The sequence below is a fragment of the Triticum aestivum genome, chromosome 2A (genome assembly GCF_018294505.1).
Source record: "Triticum aestivum cultivar Chinese Spring chromosome 2A, IWGSC CS RefSeq v2.1, whole genome shotgun sequence".
Classification (NCBI taxonomy): Eukaryota; Viridiplantae; Streptophyta; class Magnoliopsida; order Poales; family Poaceae; genus Triticum; species Triticum aestivum.
In genome coordinates this window covers 477,019,331-477,032,848 of record NC_057797.1, presented here as the reverse complement: position 1 = coordinate 477,032,848, position 13,518 = coordinate 477,019,331, and positions in this window count along the sequence as shown.

Sequence of the window (13,518 nt, the reverse complement as noted above, 5' to 3'; positions counted from 1 at the left end):
TGATATGATTGCTGTAGGGGAAACAGGGAAAGTTTCTGATGCAAGAATCACTAGCATACATTTTCCTGTTCTATGTTACTTTTCAATATTTGCTAGTAGATGCTTAATTGGTCGCGGGAACTATGGGAACCTTAGTGCTCCTGATATTGTTATTTTGCGCCATGCCTTGTTTCAAGATAGTACCTTCAGTTTAGGCGCTATTGTTGCTAAGCGGTTAAACCTGAACCGTACTAAGGGCCCCGTCCTTGGAGGCATCTTTGCCTCGCGCCTAGCTGCACACTTTAACATACCCATCAGACATTATGAGAAAGAGGAAAAGTTGCTGCCTAATATTTTTCTAGATTATAAGAGCATGGTAGCACATGGTTTTATTGTTAAGAATAAAAAGAAGTTGCTTAACTATAGACTGATTTTTGGTAAGAATAACTTTGAGACTATTACCTTGCCTGCTCCATCTTTGTTTAACATATTTTCAGGCAAGTACCTTGTTTTACCGGTGGACGTTTATGCATACTGGAGTGTGACACCAGCTCCAGAGCCTGAGCCAGAACCACCCCAGGACCCTTATCGACAGTCAGTTTATCAGTGGAATCCAGAGGAGATTGCAAACCAGTTGCACCCAGAGGACACTCCCCCTTACACCGGAGAGGGCTACTTTGATCCATGGGCATGGACCAACTTAGGCCAAAAGCCTAAGCTTGGGGGAGTACGTATTTCTCACCGACATTACATCATGTTCACACACTCATGCTAGTTGTCGGTGCTCGTACTTTTTCACTGTATCATCCATGATAGTTTATTTCCTTTTAGCTTTCTTCTTGTGTGCCTTAATAAACCCTAAGAAAAACAAAAAAAATAGTTGTAGATTTTAGTTAGTTTAATTTCTATGCATGTAGTAGTAGTCATTAAAAAGAAAACCCAAAAGGATTTCTCGTTCTTATTTTGCTTGTTGGGAGCTTTCCCTTGTAAATAATTTTATTTCTTTTCTTTCCTTTGGGGGTCGAGAGGAGAAGACCATAATGAAAATGTTGAGTGGCTCTCATATGCATTATTGTTGATCTAACAAAGAGCCCATATTACCTTGTCTTCTTTCTTGAATTGAATGCTTGCAGATTCCAGCTTAGTCCAATGCACATGCACTATTATTATTATCCACACTATTCGGCCGTGCAAGTGAAAGGCAATAATGATGATTATATGATGAACTTTATTGAGATGAGAAAAGCTGGTATGAACTCGACCTCTCTTGTTTTTGTAAATATGATTAGTTCATTGTTCCTGATTCAGCCTATTATGAAAGAAACATATTTGCAATGACAATTAGAGATTGTAGTTGCTTGTGCCATACTTAATTAGCTAGGAGTTTATAATGGTTTACCTTGCGTGCCAACATGCTATTAAAATGGTTGTGATGTGGTATGATAGGTGATACGTCTCCAACGTATCTATAATTTTTGATTGCTCCATGCTATATTATCCTCTGTTTTGGACATTATTGGGCTTTATTATCCACTTTTATATTATTTTTGGGACTAACCTATTGACCCAGAGCCCAGTGCCAGTTCCTGTTATTTTCCCCTTGTTTCAGTGTTTCAAAGAAAAGGAATATCAAACGGAGTGCAAATGGAATGAAACCTTCAGAAAAGTTATTTTTGGAAGGAAAGCAACCCGGGAGACTTGGGAGTCCACGTCAAGGAAGCTTCGAGGAAGCCACAAGGTAGGGGGCGCACCCACCCCCCTGGGCGCGCCCTCCACCCTTGTGGGCCCCTCGTGGCTCCCCTGACGTACTTCTTCCTCCTATACATCTCCATATACCCAAAAATGATCGGAGAGCACAATTGATCGGGAGTTCCACTGCCAGAAGCCTCCGTAGCCACCGAAAACCAATGTAGACCCGTACTGGCACCCTGCCAGAGGGGGCAATCCCTCTCCGGTGGCCATCTTCATCATCCCGGCGCTCTCCATGACGAGGAGGGAGTAGTTCACCCTCGGGGCTGAGGGTATGTACCAGTAGCTATGTGTTTGATCTCTCTCTCTCTCTCTCTCTCGTGTTCTTGAGGTGGTACGATCTTGATGTATCGTGAGCTTTGCTATTATAGTTGGATCTTATGATATTTTCTCCCCCTCTACTCTCTTGTAATGGATTGAGTTTTCCCTTTCAAGTTATTTTATCGGATTGAGTCTTTAAAGATTTGAGAACACTTGATGTATGTCTTGCCATGCATATCTGTGATGACAATGGGATATCACATGATTCACTTGATGTATGTTTTGGTGATCAACTTGCGGGTTCCGCCCATGAACCTATGCATAGGGGCTGGCACACGTTTTCATCATGATTCTCCGGTAGAAACTTTGGGGCACTCTTTGAGGTTCTATGTGTTGGTTGAATAGATGAATCTGAGATTGTGTGATGCATATTGTATAATCATACCCACAGATACTTGAGGTGACATTGGAGTATCTATGTGACATTAGGGTTTTGGTTGATTTGGGTGTTATCTAGTACGGACTCTAGGGCTGTTTGTGACACTTATAGGAATAGCCCAACAGATTGATTGGAAAGAATAACTTTGAGGTGGTTTCGTACCCTACCATAATCTCTTTGTTTGTTCTCCGCTATTAGTGACTTTGGAGTGACTCTTTGTTACATGTTGAGGGATAGTTATGTGATCCAATTATGTTATTATTGTTGAGAGGACTTGTACTAGTGAAAGTATGAACCCTAGGCCTTGTTTCAACGCATTGCAATACCGTTTGTGCTCACTTTTATCATTAGTTACCTTGCTGTTTTTATATTTTCAGATTACAAAAACCTTTATCTACCATCCATATACCACTTGTATCATCATCTCTTCACCGAACTAGTGCATCTATACAATTTACCATTGTATTGGGTGTGTTGGGGACACAAGAGACTCTTTGTTATTTGGTTGCAGGGTTGCTTGAGAGAGACCATCTTCATCCTATGCCTCCTATGGATTGATAAACCTTAGGTCATCAACTTGAGATAATTTTCTACTGTCCTACAAACCTCTGCACTTGGAGGCCCAACAACGACTACAAGAAGAAGGTTGTGTAGTAGACATCAAGCTCTTTTCTGGCGCCATTGTCGGGGAGGTGAGTGCTTGATGGTATATCTTTATATCTTGCAATCGAGTCTTTTAGTTTCTCGTTTTATCACTAGTTTAGTTTATAAAAGAAAATTACAAAAAAATGGAATTAAGTTTGCCTCATACGCTTCATATTTTTAATATCTTTCGTGAGTATGATGGAAAGGAAAATTGTGACAAAGTGTTAGAAGAAGAATGCATTAAAATGTTTGGCACTAAATCTTTGAATGATGAGCATGGTTGCAATGTTGTTAGTTTGAACTCCTTAAATATCCATAGTACTAGTGATGATTGCACTAGTTATGATGAAAATGTCTCCTATAAACATGTCAATTTTTGTGGTGTGCATTGGGTTTGCAGGTACATACCAAATAAGGAAGATAAATATTGCAAGAGGCATAAGTATTTAGAAACTAAATTGTTCCAAGAAAGTCTTGATGTTTGTGCTGAAAAATTCAATATTTTTCGCGCCCCTTGTGAACTTTGCAATGAACATGGTCATTTAAATCTCCAATGCAAATTGTTTCATGACCGAATCGTATCCAAAAATTGTGATAATTTGATTACCCTTGAGCATCATAAAGAGCTTAGTCTTCTTTTGGGGTATGAGGAAATGAAACGTATAACTGAGGGTATTCCAAAGTTTAATCTTGATAGATTTCTTGATTTTGATCTAGAGAAGATTTATATGTATTGTGTGGTGAATTGCATTGAAAATCCCTATATTGCCAATTACATAATGAAAAGAAAACAAATAGAATATGAAGAGAACGCTAACAAAAGGGAACAGACTTCCCAATATTCTCCTATTATTTCTTATGATGAATCTGGTAACGAGGAGGAGCCTTCTATTCAACCAATCTCATTAATAAGGAGCTCCAAAAATAGGATTGAACCCACACATGAGGTGAAGAAGAAGAAAAGAAAAAGGAAGAGAGGTAAAAATATATCTCTCCCAAATAATGTTGCTCCTATTATTGTTGTGCCCCATGAAAATGAATCAAAAATAATTGTGGAAGATGATGCACTTGATGATGATCTCGTTATGCCTATTGCTTGTTGTGATGATTATGATTGGGAAGATAATGATACTTCTTATGATCTTGAAAATCTTTATGGCACTTGCTTGTTGTGATGATTATGATTGGGAAGATAATGATACTTCTTATGATCTTGAAAATCTTTTTGGCACTTGCTTGGAAGAATATGATAATTGCTATACTATTGGTGCTATCCATACTATTAATGATGAGAGTGATTATGCTTATGATATGAAAAGGCCCAAGCTTGGGGATGCTATGTTTGATGAAGATGATGTTTTTGAGAATATATTTTCTGCAATTAATGTTTTTCCCAAGCTTGGGGATGCTACGTTTAATGAAGATGATATTTTTAGTCTCCCAAGTTTTGATATGCAAATTTATAATGATGATAGCATGCCTCCTACTTATGATGATTATTGTGATGATACTTATTCTATAAAAAGTAGTGATTATATTTATAAAACTTGTCATGATTATGGTTACCCCTTTTCTGAACATTACTCTTTTAATGTGGAAACAATTTATAGTATTCGAGTTTCTTATGATACTCCCACTATTCCGAATGAGAAGAATTTTGCTTATGTGGAGAGTAATAAAATTTCTATGCTTGTAGATCATGAAAAGAATGCTTTAGGTGCTGATTATATTTTTGAATTCATTCATGATACTACTAAAAATTATTATGAGGGAGGAACATGTGCTTGTAGGAATTGCAATAATATCAAGTCTCCTCTCTATGTGCTTAAAGTTTTGAAGTTATGCTTGTTTTACCTTCCTATGCAAGTTGATTCTTGTTCCCACAAGTTGTTTGCTCACAAAATCCCTATGCATAGGAAGTGGTTTAGACTTAAATGTGCTAGTCATATTCTTCATGATGCTCTCTTTATGCTACAATTCTTATCTTTTATGTGAGCATCATTGAAATCATCATGCCTAGCTAGGGGCGTTAAACGATAGCGCTTGTTGGGAGGCAACCCAATTTTCTTTTTGTTCCTTGCTTTTTGCTCCTATTTAGTAATAAATTATTTATCTAGCCTCTGTTATTATTGAGTTTTTATGTTTTAATTAGTGTTTGTGCCAAGTAGAACCTTTGGGAAGACTTGGGTGAAGTCTTTGCGATCATGCTGTAAAAAACAGAAACTTTAGCTCTCTCGATATTTGCTGCCATTTTTTATTGGAGAGTGATATTTAGTTAATTCTTTTCGCATATGATTAATAGATAAATTAATCACTTCCAGCAATTTATTTGAGAATTTTATGAGTTACAGAAGTATACGTTTGATCCAGATTACTACAGACTGTTCTGTTTTTGACAAATTCTGTTTTCTATGTGTTGTTTGCTTATTTTGATGAATCTATGAGTAGTATCGGAGGGTATGAACCATAGATGAGTTGGAATAAAGTATATATTACACCAATATGAATTTAGAATGAGTTCATTACAGTACCTTATGATGGTGATTTTGCTTTCTTATACTAACGGAGCTTATGAGTTTTCTGTTAAGTTTTGTGTTGTGAAGTTTTCAAGTTTTGGGTAAAGATTCGATGGATTATGGAATAAGGAGTGGCAAGAGCCTAAGCTTGGGGATGCCCAAGGCACCCCAAGGAAATATTAAAGGACAAACAAGATCCTAATCTTGGGGATGCCCCGGATGGCATCCCCTCTTTCGTCTTCGTTCATCGGTAACTTTACTTGGAGCTATATTTTTATTTACCACATGATATGTGTTTTGCTTGGAGCGTCAGTTTATTTTATTTAGTTTTGCTTGCTGTTTGAATAAAATACCAAGATCTGAAATTATTAAATGTTAGAGAGTCTTCACATAGTTGCATAATTATTCGACTACTCATTGATCTTCACTTATATCTTTCGGAGTAGTTTGTCATTTGCTCTAGTGCTTCACTTATATCTTTTTAGAGCACAGTGGTGGTTTTATTTTGAAGAAATAGATGAATTCTCATGCTTCACTTATATTATTTTTAGAGTCTTAAATAGCATGGTAATTTTCTTAAATAATCCTAATATGCTAGGCATCCAAGAATAGTAAAAACTTTCTTATGAGTGTGTTGAATACTAAGAGAAGTTTGATGCTTGATGATTTTTTTTGAGATATGGAGGTAGTGATATTAAAGTCGTGCTAGTTGAGTAGTTGTGAATTTGAGAAATACTTGTGTTGAAGTTTGCAAGTCTCGTAGCATGCACGTATGGTAAACGTTATGTAACAAATTTGAAACATGAGGTGTTCTTTGATTATCCTTCTTATGAGTGGCGGTCGGGGACGAGCGATGGTCTTTTCCTACCAATCTATCCCCCTAGGAGCATGCGCGTAGTGCTTGGTTTTTGATGACTTGTAGATTTTTGCAATAAGTATGTGAGTTCTTTATGACTAATGTTGAGTCCATGGATTATACACTCTCTCACCCTTCCATCATTTCTAGCCTCTTCGGTACCGTGCATTGCCCTTTCTCACATTGAGAGTTGGTGCAAACTTCGCCGGTGCATCCAAATCCCGTGATATGATACGATCTTTCACACATAAACCTCCTTATATCTTCCTCAAAACAGCCACCATACCTACCTATTATGGCATTTCCATAGCCATTCCGAGATATATTGCCATGCAACTTTCCACCGTTCCGTTTATTATGACACGCATCATCATTGTCATATTGCTTTGCATGATCATGTTGTTGACATCGTATTTGTGGCAAAGCCACCGTTCATAATTTTTCATACATGTCACTCTTGATTCATCGCAATCCCGGTACACCGCCGGAGGCATTCATATAGAGTCATGCTTTGTTCTAGTATCGAGTTGTAATCATTGAGTTGTAAATAAATAGAAGTGTGATGATCATCATTTTCTAGAGCATTGTCCCAAGTGAGGAATAAAAAAAAGAGAAAGGCCATAAAAAAGAGAAGGCCCAAAAAAAGAGAAAGGCCATGATAAAAAAAAGAGAAGGCCCAAAAAATGAGAGAAAAAGAGAGAAGGGACAATGCTACTATCCTTTGCCACACTTGTGCTTCAAAGTAGCACCATAATCCTCATGATAGAGAGTCTCTTGTTTAGTCACTTTCATATACTAGTGGGAATTTTTCATTATAGAACTTGGCTTGTATATTCCAACAATGGGCCTCCTCAAGTGCCCTAGGTCTTCATGAGCAAGCAAGTTGGATGCACACCCACTTAGTTTCTTTTGTTGAGCTTTCATGCATTTATAGCTCTAGTGCATCCGTTGCATGGCAATCCCTACTCCTTGCATTAACATCAATTGATGGGCATCTCCATAGCTCATTGATTAGCCTCGTTGATGTGAGACTTTCTCCTTTTGTCTTCTCCACATAACCCCCATCATCATATTCTATTCCATCGATAGTGCTATATCCATGGCTCGCGCTCATGTATTGCGTGAAGGTTTATAAAGTTTGAGATTACTAAAGTATGAAACAATTGCTTGGCTTGTCATCGGGGTTGTGCATGATGAGAGCATTCTTGTGTGATGAAAATGGAGCATGACTAAACTATATGATTTTGTAGGGATGAACTTTCTTTGGCCATGTTATTTTGAGAGGACATAATTGCTTAGTTAGTATGCTTGAAGTATTATTACTTTTATGTCAATATGAACTTTTATCTTGAATCTTTCGGATCTGAATATTCATACCACAATTAAGAAGAATTACATTAAAATTATGCCAAGTAGCACTCCGCATCAAAATTATCTTTTTTATCATTTACCTACTCGAGGACAAGCAGGAATTAAGCTTGGGGATGCTGATACGTCTCCAACGTATCTATAATTTTTGATTGCTCCATGCTATATTATCTTCTGTTTTGGACATTATTGGGCTTTATTATCCACTTTTATATTATTTTTGGGACTAACCTATTGACCCAGAGCCGAGTGCCAGTTCCTGTTTTTCCCTTGTTTCAGTGTTTCGAAGAAATGGAATATCAAACGGAGTCCAAACAGAATGAAACCTTAGGAAAAGTTATTTTTGGAAGGAAAGCAACCCGGGAGACATGGAGTCCATGTCAAGGAAGCTTCGAGGAAGCCACGAGGTAGGGGGGCGCGCCCTCCACCCTCGTGGGCCCCTCGTGGCTCCCCTGACGTACTTCTTCCTCCTATATATATCTCCAAATACCCAAAAACGATCGGAGAGCACAATAGATCGGGAGTTCCACCGCCAAAAGCCTCCGTAGCCACCGAAAACCAATCTAGACCCATCCCGGCACCCTTCCGGAGGGGGCAATCCCTCTCCGATGGCCATCTTCATCATCCCGGTGCTCTCCATGATGAGGAGGGAGTAGTTCACCCTCTGGGCTGAGGGTATGTACCATTAGCTATGTGTTTGATCTCTCTCTCTCTCTCTCTCTCTCCCGTGTTCTTGAGGTGGTACGATCTTGATGTATCGCGAGCTTTGCTATTATAGTTGGATCTTATGATGTTTTCTCCCCCCTCTACTCTCTTGTAATGGATCGAGTTTTCCCTTTGAAGTTATTTTATCGGATTGAGTCTTTAAAGATTTGAGAACACTTGATGTATGTCTTGCCATGCGTATCTGTGGTGACAATGGGATATCATGTGATTCACTTGATGTATGTTTTGGTGATCAACTTGTGGGTTCCGCCGATGAACCTATGAATAAGGGTTGGCACACGTTTTCGTCGTGATTCTCCGGTAGAAACTTTGGGGCACTCTTTGAGGTTCTATGTGTTGGTTGAATAGATGAATCTGAGATTGTGTGATGCATATCGTGTAATCATACCCACAGATACTTGAGGTGACATTGGAGTATCTAGGTGACATTAGGGTTTTGGTTGATTTGTGTCTTAAAGTGTTATTCTAGTACGAACTCTATGGCTGTTTGTGACACTTATAGGAATAGCCCAACGGATTGATTGGAAAGAATAACTTTGAGGTGGTTTCGTACCCTACCATAATCTCTTCATTTGTTCTCCGCTATTAGTGACTTTGGAGTGACTCTTTGTTGCATGTTGAGGGATAGTTATGTGATCCAATTATGTTATTATTGTTGAGAGGACTTGTACTAGTGAAAGTATGAACCCTAGGCCTTGTTTCAACGCATTGCAATACCGTTTGTGCTCACTTTTATCATTAGTTACCTTGCTATTTTTATATTTTCAGATTACAAAAACCTTTATCTACCATCCATATACCACTTGTATCACCATCTCTTCGCCGAACTAGTGCACCTATACAATTTACCATTGTATTGGGTGTGTTGGGGACACAAAAGACTCTTTGTTATTTGGTTGCAGGGTTGCTTGAGAGAGACTGTCGGTGTCAAAACCGACGGATCTCGGGTAGGGGGTCCCGAACTGTGCGTCTAAGGCGGATGGTAACAGGAGGCAGGGAACACGATGTTTTACCCAGGTTCGGGCCCTCTTGATGGAGGTAAAACCCTACGTCCAGCTTGATTTATTCTTGATGCTATGAGTGTTACAAGAGTTGATCTACCACGAGATCGGAAAGGCTAAACCCTAGAAGCTAGCCTATGGTATGATTGTATGTTGTCCTACGGACTAAAACCCTCCGGTTTATATAGACACCGGAAAGGGCTAGGGTTACACAAGGTCGGTTACAAAGGAGGAGATATCCATATCCGTACTGCCTAGCTTGCCTTCCACGCCAAGTAGAGTCCCATCCGGACATGAGACGAAGTCTTCAATCTTGTATCTTCATAGTCTAACAGTCTGGCCAAAGGATATAGTCCGGCTGTCCGGAGACCCCCTAATCCAGGACTCCCTGAGTAGCCCCTGAACCAGGCTTCAATGACGATGAGTCCGACGCGCAGTATTGTCTTCGGCATTGCAAGGCGGGTTCCTCCTCCGAATACACCACAGAAGAATTTGAATACAAGGATAATGTCCAACCCTGCAAAATAAGTTCCACATGCCACCGTAGAGAGAATAATATTTCCACAAATGTAATCTGCTGACTTGTTTCGGCAACATGACATCATGCCATGGCCCGGTGATTATTCGAACCGTTTCCTTTAACTAGCCCCACACATAACGCGAGGCAGTTTGTTGACACGTCTCGTCAAAGCAGAGATCGTGCCCCCCTTATTACGGGAATCTCATCAATACGGGCGTGGGTAACACAACCGCACCATCGATTACGGCGCTAGGGGGATAAGCGAGTTTCACCAGGCTAGTGGGGGCGCATAGTTTCGGCCGCCCTTATAAAGGGACAATGTTTAACCTTTTTCCACCCACGCCTTCTTCCTCCTTGCTCATCCTCTCTTGCACACTCAAGCTCCAACGCCCAAGCCTACATCCTTCCCCTCAACCTTCTCCAATCATGTCCGAAGCGGGAGGCAAATGGATGGCTTCCTCCGTTATGGAGGGACACATCAAGAAGCTGCACGGGGCCGGATACTTGGCCGCGAACATCGCGCACCGGCTGCCCGCTGCGGGGCAGATCGTTCCTACCACTGAACCTCACGAGAGGGTAGTCTTCCTCCACCACTTCCTCCGCGGACTGGGGTTTCCCCTCCATCCATTCGTTCGTGGTCCCATGTTCTACTACGGGCTAGACTTCCATGATCTGGCCCCGAACTTCGTCCTCAACATTTCGGCATTCATCGTCATGTGTGAGGCTTTCCTCCGCATCCGGCCCCACTTTGGCCTATGGCTAAAGACCTTTAATATCAAGCCGAAGGTTGTGGGCGGCCAACAAGCAGAATGCGGCGGAGCCATGGTGGGCAAAATGCCAAACGTTATATGGCTTGAAGGCTCCTTCGTGGAGACCATAAAGGGGTGGCAATCGGCGTGGTTCTACATCACCGAGCCGTGTGACGCCAAATGGGTGGCTGCCCCCAAGTTTCGATCCGGAATCCCCACGCGGCTGACTTCCTGGAAAGAGAAGGGCCTGTCCTGGGGTCCTTCGGTGGAGCTGGATGGACTCCAAAAATGTATCCGGAATATGGCAGGCAAGAAGCTCAAGCTTGTCAACATAGTCCAGGTCATGCTCATCCGCCGGATCCTCCCGTATCAACAACGGGATTTCAACTTGTGGGAGTTTGACCTGGCCCAGCACCAGACTCTGAGCGAGCTCTTCGACACGACGCACAAGGACGTCTGGAAGGTGCTGTTCAAGGGCGCCGAGGTCCCTCCCTCCCTCACCGAGGACCGTGGGCTAAGCGCGAAGCGCCGAGCGCATTCGGTGAGTTCCATACATCCGGTAGGATATTTTATTTCCCCTAGCTTAATCATGTGCAGGGTCTGATCTCCATGCCTTTGACAGGACTGAGTGGAGACGTCGGGGCAGATTAACTGTCCGACCCCTCTGCCCGAGGACAGTGCGGACGCTCTCCTTACAGTGATGCTGACTCCGGCCCCTTATAAGGTGACGGAGAAGACCAAGAAGGCCAAGGGAACCCGAAAGAGTTCCCGACGCCAGGTGTTATCGGACTCATCGTCCGATAACTCTGCGACACACTCCTCCCCCGAAGACGAGGAGGAGGAAGAAGAATATGCTCCCCCTTCAGTTGGGGGAGACAAGAAAAGGAAGGCCGCCCCAACAGGGGGGGCTGAAGGGTCCAAGAAGGGAAGGACTCTCCTTCCGGGCTATTCCACCACCGCCGCCGAAGGCGAAGACAAGTGGCTGCTCAGGTCCAAGCCCCTCGCGAAGTCGTAAGTATTCAGATGCCAGAATAACTCATAGCATACCTTTGTCGCACTGCCTCTCCTAACGCTGAATTGTGACTATGCAGACCACCGCGATCCCGTATCGATGTATCGTCGGACGGCTCCCTGGGCTCGTCGAATATGGATAGCGATCCACTTCCGACCGCCACCTCCCTTTGCCCTATGGACAACGCTGAGGTATTGTCTCAAGAGGCACCGGGTCGAGGGGAGACAGTCTCGGAGGCGCCTCAAGGCGACCTTCTGGACTCGGGAGCCGAGGGAGCAAGGCTCCCGAGGGCTCCGAGTTTGGCCCTCAGCCGAACACCGCGTCGGAACCCCAGTGGTTCCGGACTCGGGCAGGCGGCCTCCTTCCAAAAGGGGCAAAACGCCTGTGCCGGTGTGTCGGGGGAACTGATCCACAAACACCTATGGGGCCGGCGGACCGAGCCCCTTTCGGTTCGGCGGGGGGCGGAGATCACACAAAGAGCAGATTGAGGCGAAGCACATGAGCAGTTTACCCAGCTTCAGAGCTCTCCGGAGAGATAACACTCCTACTGCTGAGCGTAAAGTTTTTCTGGGTTTCGAACCAGTCGAACCTCGCCAACCCCCTCTACATTGCGCATGGGCCTTCTTTTATACGCTAAAGGAGTCACCGACAGGGGGCAACGCAGAGAAGGGTACAAATGTAAAAAGTGAGGTGGTTGGTACAGTTACTTGTACAGTGCACCCTACCTAACCCTGATGGCAGGGGACAAGGGCATTAAATGCCCGTCTGAGTCACCCAAACAGTGCAGAAAAGGACCGTTAGGGGCGCCACCGTTCGCCACAATGGCGATCTTGTCAGCTTCGCATGCCACTGCGCACCGCTGGCTGCACAGCCTCCCGCCACGCGCGCCTGGAGAGGCCCCCAGGGCGACACGTTGGTGGATGCGCTGGAGCGTGGGCACAGAGTGGCCGCCTGCCGCGGCAAGCGCCTTGCCGCTGCTGTTATCTTGTCGGGTCCGGAAGCTTGTCGCTCACCGGGCCTCGAGGTACCTTGGTTGGTCTTCCCGGCAAGCTCCTCTTGCCGGGGCCTTGTTGCCTTGCCGGAGCACGTGGCGCGTCGCGGCAAGTTCCTTGGAGTGCCTTGGTTGGCCTTCCCGGCAAGCTCCTCTTGCCGGGGCCTTGTCTCCTGAGCTTAAATACTTTGTTCTTGAATGGCTCCAAGGGAACCACGGAGGATCTTGGCGTTCGCCCGGCAAGCATTGCCGCGGGGTGCTGCAACTACCCGTGCACAAGTTCAGGGTACTAGGGTACCCCTATTCTAGTACACCGACAGGAGCCCCCGGGCCTAGGCCAGACACGGTGCCGAGTGCTGTTGGGCCAGGCCCAAGACAGGGCACGGGCACACGCGGACTGGGCCACGCCGAATCTCGCTCCGTATCCACCGCGCTCTCCCCTAACGGCACGCGTCGAATGCGGCATCGTGGGAGAGATCGTGGGTGGTTCTTTATTCGGAAGGGCAAAACGCCCGCCCCGTCCCTATTTATAAGCAGAGGAAACAGGGGCAGTTCGTTCCCCCTTGCTGGTTGCTACTACTCCATCTTCACGAACCTCCGCCGCTCCCCCCCTTCTTCTCGAAGCCGAGAGAGCAGCGCTCCGCCCCCCGTTACCACCAGCATCACCAACGCCATCGACCTCCCCCACCACCTCCGCCATGGCTCC